General features: G+C 42.7%; 1 protein-coding gene across 4 annotated transcripts in view; it reads left to right on the top strand.

The window, feature by feature from the left end:
- PRKN (parkin RBR E3 ubiquitin protein ligase) overlaps positions 1–17,152 on the top strand; it is a 1,378,177-nt gene that overhangs the window by 831,856 nt on the left and 529,169 nt on the right. The gene's annotated exons all lie outside the window — the stretch shown is intronic.

Here is a 17,152-nt window from a genome sequence, read left to right as displayed (position 1 = left end):
ATCTAGATCTAGATCCTTGAGGAATCGCCATACTGTTTTCCATAATGGTTGAACTAGTTTACAATCCCACCAACAGTGTAAAAGTGTTCCTATTTCTCCACATCCTCTCCAGCACCTGTTGTTTTCTGACTTTTGAATGATTGCCATTCTAACTGGTGTGAGATGGTATCTCATTGTGGTTTTGATTTGCATTTCTCTGATGGCGAGTGATGATGAGCATTTTTTCATGCATTTCTCTGATGGCGAGTGATGATGAGCATTTTTTCATGTGTCTGTTGGCTGTATGAATGTCTTCTTTTGAGAAATGTCTGTTCATATCCTTTGCCCACTTTTTGATGGGGTTGTTTGTTTTTTTCTTGTAAATTTGTTTGAGTTCTTTGTAGATTCTGGATATTAACCCTTTGTCAGATGAGTAGATTGCAAAAATTTTCTCCCATTCTGTAGGTTGCCTGTTCACTCTGATGGTAGTTTCTTTTGCTGTGCAGAAGCTCTTTAGTTTAATTAGATCTCATTTGTCAATTCTGGCTTTTGCTGCCGTTGCTTTTGGTGTTTTAGACATGAAGTCCTTGCCCATGCCTATGTCCTGAATGGTATTACCTAGGTTTTCTTCTAGGGTTTTTATGGTATTAGGTCTAACATTTAAGTCTCTAATCCATCTTGAATTAATTTTTGTATAAGGAGTAAGGAAAGGATCCAGTTTCAGCTTTCTACTTATGGCTAGCCAATTTTCCCAGCACCATTTATTAAATAGGGAATCCTTTCCCCATTTCTTGTTTCTCTCAGGTTTGTCAAAGATCAGATGGCTGTAGATGTGCGGTATTATTTCTGAGGACCCTGTTCTGTTCCATTGGTCTATATCAATAAACGTAATCCAGCATATAAACAGAACCAAAGACAAGAACCACATGATTATCTCAATAGATGCAGAAAAGGCTTTTGACAAAATTCAACAGCCCTTCATGCTAAAAACGCTCAATAAATTCGGTATTGATGGAACATACCTCAAAATAATAAGAGCTATTTATGACAAACCCACAGCCAATATCATACTGAATGGGCAAAAACTGGAAAAATTCCCTTTGAAAACTGGCACAAGACAGGGATGCCCTCTCTCACCACTCCTATTCAACATAGTGTTGGAAGTTCTGGCTAGGGCAATCAGGCAAGAGAAGGAAATCAAGGGTATTCAGTTAGGAAAAGAAGAAGTCAAATTGTCCCTGTTTGCAGATGACATGATTGTATATTTAGAAAACCCCATCGTCTCAGCCCAAAATCTCCTTAAGCTGATAAGCAACTTCAGCAAAGTCTCAGGATACAAAATTAATGTGCAAAAATCACAGGCATTCTTATACATCAGTAACAGACAAACAGAGAGCCAAATCATGAATGAACTTCCATTCACAATTGCTTCAGAGAGAATAAAATACCTAGGAATCCAACTTACAAGGGATGTAAAGGACCTCTTCAAGGAAAACTACAAACCACTGCTCAGTGAAATAAAAGAGGACACAAACAAATGGAAGAACATACCATGCTCATGGATAGGAAGAATTAATATCGTGAAAATGGCCATACTGCCCAAGGTAATTTATAGATTCAATGCCATCCCCATCAAGCTACCAATGAGTTTCTTCACCGAATTGGAAAAAACTGCTTTAAAGTTCATATGGAACCAAAAAAGAGCCCGCATTGCCAAGACAATCCTAAGTCAAAAGAACAAAGCTGGAGGCATTACGCTACCTGACTTCAAACTATACTACAAGGCTACAGTAACCAAAACAGCATGGTACTGGTACCAAAACAGGAATTAGTATCTATTGAGAAGTGACAACGTGCTGGCAGCCCTCGCTTGTTGCTCTCAGCGCCTCCTCAGCCTGGGCGTCCCCTCTGGCTGCTCTTGAGGGTCCCTTTAGCCCGCTGCACTGTGCAGGCCCCTCTCTGGGACTGGCCGAGGCCGGGCTGGCTCCCTCTGCTCACAGAGAGGTGTGGAGGGAACCCCAGCTGCGTGTGGTGCTCACAGGCAGGCGCGGGTTCCTGGTGGGTGCCGGCTCCGCGGATTCGGGGCATGGGCTTCATCAAGGGACAGGCTCCCTCTGGGCTGCTGAATTGCCCAGGCTGGGTGCTGCAAAGTCCCCCAGCAGGTGCCAGTGAGAGGTGAACCCAGCTGGGCTTCTGGGAAAGGTAGGGAACTTGGAGAACTTTTGCCTCTAGCTAAAGGATTGTAAATGCACCAGTCAGCACTCTGTGTCTAGCTAATCTGATAGGGGCTTGGAAAACTTTTGAGTCTAGCTAGAGGATTGTAAATGCACCAATCAGCACTCTGTGTCTAGCTAAAGGTTTGTAAATGCACCAATCAGTGCTTTGTCAAAACAGACCAATCAGCTCTCTGTAAAATGGACCAATCAGCTCTCTGTTAAATGGACCAATCAGCAGGATATGGGTGGGGCCAGAAAAGGGAATAAAAGCCGCAGGAGCCAGCAGTGCAGTTGCTCTGGTCCCCTTCCACACTGTGGAGGCATGGTTCTTTCACTCTTTGAAATAAATTTTGCTGCTGCTGCTCACTCTGAGCCAACTCTGCTTCTTTGAGCTGTAACACTCACCATGAAGGTCTGCAGCTTCATTCCTGAAGACAGCGAGACCATAAACCCACTGGAAGGAATGAACAACTCCAGATGCGCCGCCTTTAAGAACTGTAACAGTCACAGCAAAGGTCTGCAGCACTCCTAAAGTCAGCGAGACCACGAACCCACCAGAAGGAAGAAACTCCAGACACATCATCTTTAAGAACTGTAACACTCACTGCAAGGGTCAGCGGCTTCGTTCTTGAAGTCAGCGAGAACAAGAACCCACCAATTCTGGACACACTATGACAGTTGTAGCCTTACATATGTATTCTTAAATAATAAGACTTTAAAACCAAAATGACTCATTGGTCCATGGGCAGCACAAGGGATGTTGTGTTAACAGGCATGAAAAAAACGTTCATCTTATATATCTTCTGCAGAGCTCTTGGAGTGACCAAGTGCATGGGCAATGAGCAGGAATATTTCGAAAGGAATGTTTTTTCTGAGCAGTACTTCTTAACAGTGTATTCAGCAAACCATGCTTTAAACAGGTGTGCTGCCGTGCAGGCTTCGTTCTTCTATTTCTAGAGCACTGGCAGAGTAGATTTAGCATCATCCTTAGGGGCCCTAGGATTTTAATGGTAAATGTGCATTGGTTTCCAGTTAAAGTCACCAGTTGCGTTAGCCCCTAACAAGAGAATCAACCTGTCTTTTGAAGCTTTGAAGCTAGGCATTGACTTCTCCTTTCTAGCTATGAAAGTCCCAGATGGGACCATCTTCTTCCAATAGAAGGCTGTATCCTCTATGCTAAAACCTCTTGTTTAGCGTAGCCACCTTCGTCAATGATGTAAGCTAGATCTTCTGGATGACTTGCTGCAGTTTCTACATTAGCACTAGCTACTTCACCTTGAATGTTTTTGTGGTAGAGATGGCTGCTTTTCTCAAACCTTGTGAATCAACCTCTGCTAGTTGCAAACTTTTCTTTTCTTTTCTTTCTTTTTTTTTTTTTTTTTTTTTTTTTTGAGACAGAGTTTCACTCTTGTCACCCAGACTGGAGTGCAATGGCGCAATCTTTGCTCGCTGGAACCTCCACCTTCCAGGTTCAAGTGATTTTCCTGCCTCAGCCTTCCAAGTAGCTGGGATTACAGGCATCCACCACCATGCCCGGCTAAGTTTTGTATTTTTAGTAGAGACGGGGTTTCAAACTTTACTTTTACAGCTTCCTCACGTCTCTCAGGCTTCATAAAATCGAAGAGTTAGGGCCTTCCTCTGGAATAGGCCTTGGCTTAAGGGAATGTTGGTTTCATCTTCTATCCAGATAACTCAAACTTTTTCCGTATGAGCAGTAAGGCTGTTTGCTTTTTTATCATTTGTGTGTTCACTGGAATAGCACTTTTAATTTCCATCAGTAACTTTTTTCTTGCATTCACAACTTTGCAACTGTTCGATGCAAGAGGCCTAACTTTTGGCCTTTCTTGGCTTTCTATCTGACTTCTTCATTAAGTTTAATTACTTCTAGCTTTTGATTTAAAGTGAGAGGTGTATGACTCTCCCTTTCACTTGAACACTTAGAGACTATGTGGGGTCATTCATTAATCAGCCCAATTTTAATAGTGTTGTGTCTCAGATAATAAGGAGGCCCAAGGACAGGGAGGAAGATGGGAGGAAGACAGGGAGAAGATGGGAGGAGGACAGGGAGGAACACAGGGAGAAGGTGGGAGGAAGACAGGGAGGAAGACAGGGAGAAGATGGGAGGAGGACAGGGAGGAAGATGGGAGGAAGACAGGGAGAAGATGGGAGCTGGCTATGGAGCAGTCAGAACACACACAACATTTTCAGTTAAGTCATCATATATGTATGCGGTTCATGGCACCACAAATCAATTAGAACAGTAGCATCAAAGACCATTGATCACCACAACAGTTAAAATGAAAAAATTTGAAAAGTGAGAAATACCAGAATGTGTCACAGAGACACAAGCTGAGCACACCCTGTTGGATAAAACGGTACCCATAGACATTTGAGGCAGGGTCGCCACCCACTTTCAATGTGTAAAAACTGCAGTGTCTATGAAGTGCAATAGAGTAAGTTATGCTTGTATGTGATTTTCTGCTGCATGAATATTTGTAAGAGATTATCGGTATTGGTTTCTTCACAAAACAATAGTTCCTTACACCACTGCCTATCAGTGTGGTTAATATAAAGAAAAAATATTTTACTGTTTCACTATTGCCAAGAGAATAGTGACACCTATAACCATAACGTTAAGGCATGAAAGCATTGACTCCATTTGGTCATCCATTCATTTACTTATCAAGCAGTTATAGTATGTCCATGCTCTTACAGACTATTTATGGAGATCTCTTCCTTGGGCCTCAAGAGCACCTCTGACTAGGGTCAAACCTGCTTTGCGGGAGGCAAGTATTGAGACTGTCCAGCAGAAGCAAGAGAGCACATGTCCCGAAAGCTTAAGGTAGAGGGGCTGGAGGCTGCGTCAGCGCCACCTGGCGGTCATCCTCTTTTCATACATGTCCGGTTCCTTCTATGAGTTCTTCAGGCCCTATTACTCTACATCCATTTTCTTCCCACCATTAATATATGTGAAGAAAGTATGCAAACGCTCGAGCTCTCGCTCTCTCTCTCTCTCTCTCTCTCGCTCTCTCTCTCCCTCCCCCCCTCTCCCCCCCCTCGTTTTCCAGTGTAAGTGACTTGAGATTTTTTTTTTCATCAAAAGAAATGATTTTTATTGTTACACAAAACATTTCTTATCAGAGCACACGTCTAGAGAGCAGCTGCATTTTCAGAACAAACAGATGAAATACCTTTGGTGAACTTGAGACTTGGGGAAAACAAGTCACCTTATTTTAAAATTTGATAATGTGTTTACTGAATTTAAACAGAAATCAAAATCAGGACAGAGTGAGAAAAAACATTTTTGTGGAAACAAAATGCCTTCTCATGAGCAGAGCCTGTTGTGATGCTCATTAACACCGTGAGATTCTTTTAAGCTTTCTCTATGAATCATTTGTGCGAGCATCCTGTGGATGTAGTTCTCCATGTATTTTATGAAGAAAGAACAGGAAGTACCAACAGATAGGAGAGCCTCGTGCCTTGACTCACTGGCTCAGGTTGCTGCCTGAGAGTAACACAGCGCCCACCCCTTACAGGCCTCGTCTCTTCCCTTTTTTTTTTTCATCATTTTGTATTATTTCTCTGTGTTATAGAACACAGCACACGGTGGCTGTAGCTACATTTGGACATCAAAACACATTTTAGACTCTCCTTGTATTTATTTAGAGTTTATTACAGTGAGCTACAGTTTAGATTTTTTTCTTTCCATGTTCTTGTTTGCCAGTTAAATGTCTATTGATACAAGGGATGAATACAAAGAAAAATAGTTCTTTGAGATGCATTTTTAAATAATTAATAGATTAAGGGGTGTACCTTTACTTTTGTTATTGCTAAATTTTTGTCTGTCCAAATTATAGAACTGGTGTTTCTTTTTTTTCATTGAAAAGAACTTCACTGATTTTGTGATAATTACATACAAATATGGATTTTAAATTAAACCATTAGTTTTTTTTTTTTTTTCTTTTAATCACTTCAGGCAGAAACAGAATAACTAGTGTGAAATAAAATGTTTTTTACCTCTGTCAAAATGATTTAAGACCATTTTACTATACCTATGTCATCAAATAGAATTCATTACATATCTAGAATACAGTTGGTATGTCAAATTCCAGGAGGTGTTTCAGAAAATTTAGAAGATATTCCTCCCCTCAAAGTAACTGGCAATCTGGCAGGAGAGGAGAAGGAACATACAGATGAATCTGCTGTGAGAGGCCTGGGCTTGTGTAAACAAGATGCCCTGTTTCCATCTGGAAGATTCGTTCAGACCAGGACCTCTCTAGGTATGGTCCATGTACCAGAAATCTGCCCCACTGACCCTCACATGTTCCACAGGTCGTTGGTGGTTCCGAGCTAAACTGGTTGAATACTGCTGTTCACATTTATTTCACAAATTTCAAGTTTTGAGTTTCACTTTCCTAGAAAATTCCTTATGTTCTTTTTTTTTTTAATTTTTTTATTTTTATGTGTGTTTGTGTTTTGTTTTTTGAGATGGAGTCTTGCTTTGTCACCCAGGCTGGAGTGGAGTGCAGTGGCTTGATCTTGGCTCACTGCAACTTCCGCCTCGGGTTCAAGCCATTCTCTCACCTCGGCCTCCCGAGTATCTGGGATTACAGGCACCCAGATACTGGTTTTGAACTCCTGACCTCAGGTGATCCACCCACCTTGGCGTCCCAAAGTGCTGAGATTACAGGCATGAGCCCCTGCACCCTGCCCAAAATTCTTTCTGTTCTAATAATTGCGGACTTCTTAAATTTGCACCTTTGCTGAGAGCACTATTGTGGTCCTTTCAATCTCAGCAAATACAGTCAGAACTCTACAGACCATCCTGGCTCACATCTTATGTCACTTTCATGTCATTGTTTACACCTCTCCTGCTATTTTTCTGTCCTATGTCCCCAGTGCACATTCACAAAAATAAATCAATGACACAAAATTTTATTTCAAGCAGCAGGGGAAAGATGAAAACATGAACATAAATAAGACAAGTTAGAATAACTTGGCAAATGTGAGCTGTTAGCAAAATTCCAGTACAAATATAGAATATGTGTGTACATGTGTAAAAATGAAGAGATTTGCAAGTGTGGTTATGTTGCAGAAATAAGTTTTAAGGTGTAACAGGAGTTGAGATGCTGATTGCCTCAACAATAACTAGTTTGTGCGTCCCATTCCTTTACAGCTTTTTTTTCCCCAAATAGTCTCAAAACCCTTGAAAATTTTGCCTTATTTTTATTCAAAGAACAGTGAAGTTTCTCATAAACCAGTGAAATTCTTCTAGAACCAGCACGAAATAATGTGCTCCAAAATGAAATAGAGAAGTTTATCCTTTAACCATAAGGGCAGAGCAAAGAACAAATCCATAGGAATAGTACTGAAAATTTCACATCTCAGAGGAAGATCTGGTGTGGTGGTTAACGCTGAGGGTCAACTTGATTGGATTGAAGGATGCAAAGTAATGTTCCTGGTGTGTCTGTGAGGGTGTTGCCAAAGGAGATTACCATTTGCGTCAGTGGACTGGGAGAGGCAGACCCACCTTCAGTCTGGGTGGGCACCATCTAATCAGCTGCCAGCGAGGCCAGAATAAAAGCAGGCAGAACAGTGTGGAAGGACTAGACTTGCTCAGTCTTCCAGCCTTTATCTTTCTCCCATGTTAGAAACTTTCTGCTCTCGAACATAAGACTCCAAGTTCTTCAGCTTTAGGGCTCTTGGACCTTGACCTCAGACTGAAGGCTAGACTGTTGCTTCTCTACTTTTGAGGTTTTATGATGAGGACTGGCTTCCTTGCTCCTTATCTTGTGAACCTGTGAGTCAATACTCCTAAATAAACTCATATATATATATATATATATATATATAATGTTCTATTAGTTCTATCCCTCTAGAGAACCCTGATATATATATATATATATATATATTAGTCCGACTAATATATATATATCTCCAACAAGATGAAGGAAAGGCAGCTTGACACTCAGGAAAAGCAAAAGTCTATACCAGAAATATATATACATACATATATTCTATTAGTTCTGTCCCTCTAGAGAACCCTGACTAATATACACTTGGGTATAACTGATCCCTAGAAGGTTGCAAAAATCAATCACAAAATTAATAGCAAAAGAAGCCACTGGAAATCATCTAGCCAAGAGAAAGCTAGACGGAGTCTCAGAGTTGAGAGGCTTCTCCCTGGCCTTGGGCAGGACCCAAAGGAGCAAAAGAAGCTACTGCAAATCATCTAACCAAGAGAAAGCTACATGGAGTCCCAGAGTCAAGTGGCTTCTCCTTGGCCTTGGGCAGGACCCAGGCCATCTCCTAGAGAGGTCCCTTAAGCTGCAGTAATGAGAAGCCATGTCCTATTCCAGGCACAGAGCTTGCTGTCAGCCTGCTGATGCTGATGGTGGAAGCTGGGAAATGTCAGCAAGGTTCTGAGAAGAAGTTTCTTTCAACATGGATTCCTGTACCTATTCCAGTTCTTATCAAATGTGTAAACAAGTTAAGACATATTCAGACATGGAGGATCCAGAAATTGTTATCTTCCCTGCAACTTTTCTGAAAATACACCATGATATTATTACATGATATGGACTCCAGTAAAGGACAAGGAGACTCAACAATATGGAAGAGACATGCAATTCAGAATGAATAAAAAGAATTCCCAGGCCGAGCCCTGTGGCTCACACCTGTAGTCCCAGCATTTTGGGAGGCCCAGGTAAGAGGATTGCTGAAAGACTAGAGTTCTAGACCGGCTTGGGCAACATAGTGAGACCCTGTCTCTCTTTTAAAATTAAATTAAATTTAAAAAAGAATTCCCAGAGGAGGAAAAAAATACCTGAAAATGTACTTTTTTTTTTTTTTTTTTAAGATGCAGTGGCGTGATCCTGGCTTACTGCAACCTTCGCCTCTCGGGTTCAAGCGATTCTCTTGCCTCAACCTCCCAAGTAGCTGGGATTACAGGTGTTTCCACCATGCCAGGCTAATTTTCATATTTTTGGTGGAGACAGGGTTTCAACATATTGGCCAGGCTTGTCTTGAATGCCTGACCTCAAGTGATCCGCCCACCTCGGCCTCTCCAAGTGCTGGGATTACAGGTGTGAGCCACCATGCCTGACTGAAAATGTACTTTAAAAAATATATAAATAAATAAAACCCAAGATAAAGGAAGGCAGGGGGTTCAGTAAGAAAATTCCAGAAAGACAGCTTGGAAGCGGACCTGAAAAAGAAGGAGTCAGAACAGTCAGTGAATGAGATGCTGAATGAGCTGGGATTGCTGAGCACTCTCATCAGGAAGCCGTGTGCTGCTTCTGTCAACAAGAAGAAGGAAAGGCAGCTTGACACTCAGGAAAAGCAAAAGTCTGCACCAGAAACCTGTCCATCAACATAAAGCAAAAAGATTTCTCAAAGTTAGTGTAAGGAATAATGATTCGTAGCCGGGCGCGGTGGCTCACGCCTGTAATCCCAGCACTTTGGGAGGCTGAGGTGGGTGGATCACGAGGTCAGGAGTTCAAGACCAACCTGGCCAAGATGGTGAAACCCCGTCTCTACTTAAAAATACAAAAAAATTAGCTGGGCATGGTGGCACGCACCTGTAATCCCAGCTACTCCGGAGGCCGAGGCAGAGAATTGCTTAAAAACCTGCAGGGGCGGAAGGGGCGAGATCACATCACTGCACTTCAGCCTGGGCGACAGAGCAAGATTCCATCTCAAAAAAAAAAAAAAAAAAAAAGGAATAATGATTCATCTGAGCTGAATTTCAGAAAATTCCTCCTGGGGTGACCCAGGTTTAGGAACACAAGAATGAGACTGTACCTTGAGGCTCCAACCAGCCAATATGGTTAGTGTCACGAGTATGTTTATTTCACTTCCAGCATCCACTCAGAGGCAAGGCATGTAGTCATGGTTGTTACAGAATGAAACGTCAATGTTACAAATCTTGAAAATGTAACAATAATGGTATAGTTGAAAAAAAGCTGAGAAGTGGAGGGAGATGAGGTGAAAATACTGCCCAGGCTCCTGTTTCTTTATTTTATGTGGCGGATATGCAAGGTGGGGACCAAACTTCGCAGTGGAGATGTAGCTAAGCATTAAACAAAATTTAAGTCAGTGTAAGAGTTAAAAATTAAAATGTCAACCAGAAATTGGGAGGGGAAGAATGCAGTAGCGGAGCCATCCACACCGGGACGTTGACCCCCACGGCTGCAGTCCTATCCTGACGGCCCCCACATCAGACCTCCCATTCCCTTGCATTTTGTCCTCTGCACCTCAAGGTCTGTCTCTGCAGCTCGGCCTCTGCGCAACCCCATCTTGCTGGCCACATGCTCTTCTTGACCCGCACCGCCATCCCCAGTCCCTATTTCCCAAAAGGATACAGATGTGGTGTTGGCTAAATCTGTGACTCGGCACATCCCAGGTTCAGGCTCTCACAGAGTCCCACCTGCTGGGGTCTTACCTCACAGGAAATGTGTTTTTAAAAACAAATTTGAAAACAAGCCAACATACCTTGCCCCCTCAAAAAAGACCCTATTTTTCCCCCCAAACTGTGGGCGTGCTGGCTCAGCATCCTAACGACCCAGCTGTTGCTTAAGTTTAACTTACTATTTTTTAATTAATCCAGATGAAAAGTTGTGGGGCTCCAGGACAACCTGGGCACAAAGGTTCTGAAGGGCGGTTTCCTAGCAGCCCCAGGCTTGCTGAGGGAAGGGACCATGCTGTCATTTTCTCGTCATACCATGGGGTGTGTCTGCCTGGGCCAACCCTGTGTGAAGAGGCCAGTGCTCAGGACAGTCTGCACTCTGCTTCCCTCCTGTTTCTCCTGCTCACCCCAGCTCCCTGTTTGTATCTGAATTGTGGATCCTGCAGACGTAGTTATTTGACTGCATCTTAACTGAGGACTTGTGTTGCAAAGCCAGGCCAGCGCTGTGCATACACACAATAAAAGGGAACATTTATTCAAAAAAAAAAAAAAGAAAAGAAAAGAAAAAAGTTCTCTGTGTTCCCAGGCTCCTCCCTGCACACTTTCTTCATCTCTTTGCTCATACTTAAGTGGGTATATCTGTTTCATTCTCAGGCAAAATATTCATCAGCCCTTTTGACCACAAATCCAAAACACTGTGTTTTATAGGTTTTGTTAGGAACAAAATATGAGCTCATGTCCTCTGTCTTTCTCTGTATTTCTGACTCTAAATTGGTTGGCGACCGCACACATAATATTTGATGTTTGTTCACCCTAAAAACAACAGCTTTTCTCCCATCAGAGGCTGCATGGAAGTAGATGGCAGCTGTCAGTTCAGGAACGAAGGTCCCACCCTCTTTCCTTTGCCTTTGTGAAGTTTGACTTCTGTCTCCTTGGTCAAGACATTTTCATCTTTTTGACTCAGAACTAGCTTTCATCCAATTATTGGTGAAAGTTTAGTAAGCAGATCTCCGAGGTAAACAAAAGAACCCTGCTTTGTAGTTGCTGCCAATTTCTGTGGTGTAAATACACCCATCTGGGCCAGCTTCAAGCTACCAGTGTGTCTTCACTGAGTACAGACTTGCAAAGGAAAGACACAGTTAGCTCTAGAGCCAGTGCGGCCGCCTCCAGCACAACACTGCTTCCATCTTGTCTCCTTTGGAAAGACTCCTCTAAATCCCTCTCGCTAGATCTAGACGCTGGGTGCTGGGCAACTTCTGACATCTGCCTTTAAAGACAGTAGCGACAAACAGTTACACTGAAGGTGAGGATGCAGATGACCCACTGCCCTACTTGTTAAGTAGAGAACCAGCCAGAAGCCAGTATTCCACCACAGCACACCGTCTTGCCTGTCTTGCAGAACACAACTTTCTGAGAGCAGGGGTTTATACAGGCAGCATGAGGTGTTTCCCTAACATTACGCCGTAGTGCTGTTGTCCTACATAAGAAATATGTAGACGAACCAGGTGCAGTGGCTCACACCTGTAATCCCAGCACTTTGGGAGGCCAAGGTGGGCAGATTACTTGAGGACAGGAGTTCAAGACCAGCCTGGCCAACATGGTGAAACTCCATCTCTACTCAAAATACAAAAATTAGTTGGGCGTGGTGGCAGGCGCCTGTAATCCCAGCTACTTGGGAGGCTAAGCCAGGAGATTCTCTTGAACCCAAGAGGCGGAGGTTGCAGTGAGCTAAGATGGTGCCATCGCACTCCAGCCTGGGGAACAGAGCAAGACTCTGTTGCCAAAAAAAAATAGATAGATAGATGTACGTCTATTACATTTACACACACACACAGACACACCAGTGGCTCTAAACCACTCTCTGCCTAAAAATTTAATTATTTTGAATGAATAAGCAAAACCATATGAAATATTTAGACCATCTTAACCCATTTAGGTTAGACTTTTTATTGAATTGCAACAGTTTGAAAAGACTACACAGCAGTCTTCTATTGTGGTTTAATCAAAAGTCCAGTTCAGAGGCCAGTCTTTTCTGAGCCTCTGCAGCCTGGTGTCGTTTTGACATCTTGCAAGTAGGATAAAGCAGACCATGCTCACGGAGGGCGCCAGGACAGGGCCGGCCGGGGGAGTGCCCTGACGCATTGCTGGAAAGAGACAGCATAAGCTCAACCAGAGTCTTTAGGGAAATGTTAACTTAGAAACCCCTGTTCTGTTTATCCCAAGTCAAAGGAAGAGTCTGCTTTTGATAACATTGCAGTGAAATGGAGGTAGAGGAATTTGCCTTCTGTTTGGGAAGAAAGCACCATTCGGAAGCAAAGCCCCATGTGTCAGCATCACACGCTCTGATTCATCACTTAATGTGCAGGCTGGGTTTGGCTGCCGGCTCCATGACTCGGCATCCCACTCTCTCCAGGGGAGCCTGCGCCTCGCAGCCCCAGCTGAAGCACTCACAGCTGCAGCAGCAGGGTCAGAGGACCCTTTCTGAGAATCTCCAGTTACCTCCTGGACAAAATCACCGTCCTTTTGCCATCATACCTCTCTCTGTTCAAATGCATAAATCACTGAGCCTTTCCTGCAGCCACGATGAATTTACAAAATGTAACAAACAAAACCTGTTCTTGTCAATATTTGTTTTAAGGCAAACATCTGCATTTTTATATCCTTCTCCCGGTTAAATCAGACCTGCTCCACTGTTTGTAATCCATTGTCTGAATGCCATTGTTTCTGTATACCAGACCGAAAATTCCACATTAGAACCTTTATGGGCAGAGTGGAGTGGAATATTTGAAATTTAGACCATTTCAGAAAATCTGAGGTGTGTTGTCTTACCAGTTTCGTAATGTCTCATGATGTGAGTATTTGGGCATGAGGAAATTGAGACGAATTTACTCACTCCGGGCATGGGTGTGAAGCAGACTGGCCTGCCCATCCTCTGCCCTACTTTTTCTCTCCCCCAGGCAGGACTGATTTATCCTGCAGTTTAACTACGTATTAGAGACATGCTTTTCCTCGCACTCAGTACATTATGTCTGTTCCTTGGACCATCGATCTGAACTGCTTTCTGACTTTTCTTATTAAATTTATTGATTATTGCCCAAACACGGTGGCTCACGCCTGTAATCCGAACAATTTGGGAAGCCAAGGCAGGTAGATCACCTGAGGTCAGGAGTTTGAGACCAGCCTGGCCAACATGGCAAAACCCCGTCTCTACTAAAAATACAAAGAAATGAGCCGGGCGTTGTGGCATGCGCCTGTAGTGCCAGCTACTCAGGAGAGTTGCTTGAACCTGGGAGGTGGAGGTTGCAGAGAGCCAAGCTCACGCCACTGCGCTCTGGCTTGGGTGACAGAGCGAGACTCCGTCTCAAAAAAAAAAAAAAAAAAAAAAAAAGATAGATAGATAGGTAGACTATTATTTTTCTCTAATTTGATCCTACACTCAGTGGCAGCAGCATCCAGGCTCATGTGTTATTGGCATCACCCGGAGCTGCACGTCCTGCCTCCTGGTACTGCTGCTGCTGCTGCTTCTCAGGGGATTCCCTCTCTCTTCCATTTCAGCACGTTCACATCCGACCTGCACAGTGCATAGTCCAATTTACATACTGTCTGTTTCAGACAGACCTTCTCGATGATTTCAGCTTTAAATTTGTTCTTCTTCCCCTGAATTCACCTAAAATATTCCAGTTATCTATATTTGTATTTTATTTTATTTTATTCTACTTTATTATTTTTGAGTCAGAGTCTTGCTCTGTCGCCCAGGCTGGAGTGAAGTGGTGTGATCTCAGCTCACTGCAACCTCCACCTGCCAGGTCCAGGCAGTTCTCCCTCAGCCTCCCGAGTAGCTGAGATTACAGGCGCCCACCACCACACCCGGCTAATTTTTGTATTTTTAATAGAGGCAGGAGGTCCCCATGTAGGCCAGACTGGTCTCAAACACTGACCTCAGGTGATCTGCCCACCTCGGCCTCCCAAAGTGCTGGGATTACAAGCGTGAGCCACCTCACTCGGCCCGGTTGTCTGATTTTTAAAATATATGACTTCCCTGCTGTACTCAGTCCCACAATACACACATAGTACAATGTCTGGAAAATACGCTTTCAAGGCCTATTTATAGATGACTGGAAAAAAATACTTGGTTAGAAAAATGGACAGTGTATGTTTGGTAAGTAGTTGTTGGTTCTGACCCGATTGAAGATAAGCAGGTGATATCATCAATAAGCTGAAGAGAAAGGCAGTGGGAAATATCTCTGTTTATAAAGGGAGGATGTGCTACCTTGGCAAATGGAAAAATACGAGTGAGAAAATAAACATTCCCCTCACCCCACCTCCCAGCGGTGAACGCCCTTCAGCTGTGGCTGGATATCCTTTATCTGAGCCTTTGGTAAATATTTGATAAAATCGCAAAATATTCCCTTATAAAACCTACATATTATTTTTGGTTTTTCCCAAGACTTCCCTCAGAGTGATGTCAGCAACAGTTTTAATAAGGGGGGAAAGGCTTTGTCCTCTCTCAGAATAAACCTCATTAAAACCTTTGTAAAAAATGGATTTGTATAATATTTTATAATTCTCATCGGAACATACTGAAAGATGTTTCTGTCTGACCTTCTTTTTGGACAATGGGAAATATATTTATGCAAATATCTCCCTGAAGTTTCTCATTTCAGCCTCATCTGTGAAATATGTGCCTGGCTAGCCAGGGCCTCCCCACTCCACGGTCACTGTCTGGGCCACGCTGACATTAACTGTGGGGTGGAGGATGCTGATGCTGTCCAGGCCCTGCAGGCAGCCAAGGGCTGCTGTGCAGCCAGCTGCCAACCTCAAGTAAGCGATGCTTTGGGCAGAGGAACCCTTGGATTCCCTGCCCTTTTGCCCTTGACTTCAACCTATGATTTGCCATTGAGCTGTGATAGCCTGCTTTATGCTGGTTTATACGCATTCCGGGCCTTTTAGACGTTATTCCCAGTCACTTTTCTAGATTCTTCACTGCAAATTACAAGGAAGCCACAAGCATAAATTTGCAATAGGAATTAGACCACTACCTCAGTTCTCTTAAAATTAAAGCTGTTGCAACCTAGGGAGGGGGAATCACCAAAATTATCACCTGATTCAACCGTGTTTTAACTCTTATTCAGAAACTCAAACATTTTATGAAACTTGCCATCTATCACTTTGGAAGTTCTGTCTACCCAAATAGCTTCGCCCAGTACCAAAATGACATTCCACTGTCAGCAAAGATGCCCACGACTTTAGCTTTGAAAACATTCATTTAGTAATCATATGCATGACCCACTTCAGCCACAGCATTTTCCCATAAACAATGACTGTGATGAGCACAAATTGTATGTGCCTCCGTTTCCTCAGCTGCAAGATGAAGATAATTATATCCATTTTAGAGAACTGTTGTGAAGTATACATAAAAATCATGTAGATGAAGGGATATTGTGAACAGTGGAAAGCAATATACAGATGCAATGCATAAATATTATTGCTTCTGGGACCTTCATGATTCCCCAGAACCTGTAGCTCATTTCCCTTCTACCTTATAGGCATCAGGATTCCGCATGAAACTTCAAGTAAAATACTTCTGTAATTCACAGGGTTCACTGTGCCAAACAGATCTGATTGCTCATTGAAATTCATTTGTAACATCTTAGTTTTACAGATTCATTTTAACTGGAAAATTGGCAAATATAAGGCATCTTAAAGTGTCAATTATAAGTATCAATCAGAGTGATTTTGCTTTACTATGGAAAATTTGCTTTGCTACAAGTTCTGTTATAGTCATCTTTCTCAAAACTCAATAATCAGAGATTTGTTCTTGATTTAATGGAAGATGTAGCAGATGAGAAAAACCTTTTCTATACAACTGGGAGACATTTTGTATGCCATGAACAACATCAATTATCAGAGAGGGTAGAAGCACACAATTCTACACCAAAATGTACTATAGAAGCAAAATTATTTTTAAACAATTGCCATATAGGGTACCCACATCTGTTATTTATTATTTAAAATTGTATTGCTTTGGTAAGAAATCTAATCAATCGAACCGCTATGTTCCCTAATCCCAATAAAGCATTCTTCTCTTACAGAAGGCAAATGGGTCTAAAAAAGAGATAATACTTTAGCAGCTATTTTTTTTGGATTAGACCTTTTGGAGTCTTGAAATGGAGCCTCAACGCATACGTAAATAAGGTGATTGCATATCTGAAAAAGAAGAGAAGTTGAGTGAGAGGAATGATAGGAGAGAAGAATCATGAAACACCAGCCGCTCTCATAACATATGACGTAGCTGCATTCTTCACTGCTACATTAAAAAACAGATTCAGGCTTCTGGGCTTGAGGAGGCTGCAGTTAGGAATGAAGGCCATGTGTTAACTTGAGCCTGAACAAAGAAGAGGATATGAGTATTGAACACTGTTGGCTCTGCTATCGGCTGTTAGCTGCTGTCTGGGCCAAGGGATACGGACAGTGATAGTACCCAACACCTAGAAGAGAAAGTGAGAAGATACTGGGAATACTCAGAAAACAGTATATCATCTCATTGATG

This window comes from Piliocolobus tephrosceles, chromosome 5 (genome assembly GCF_002776525.5).
Source record: "Piliocolobus tephrosceles isolate RC106 chromosome 5, ASM277652v3, whole genome shotgun sequence".
Classification (NCBI taxonomy): Eukaryota; Metazoa; Chordata; class Mammalia; order Primates; family Cercopithecidae; genus Piliocolobus; species Piliocolobus tephrosceles.
Note: the sequence above shows the minus strand (reverse complement) of the source record. Positions and strands in the feature narration are given on the sequence as shown.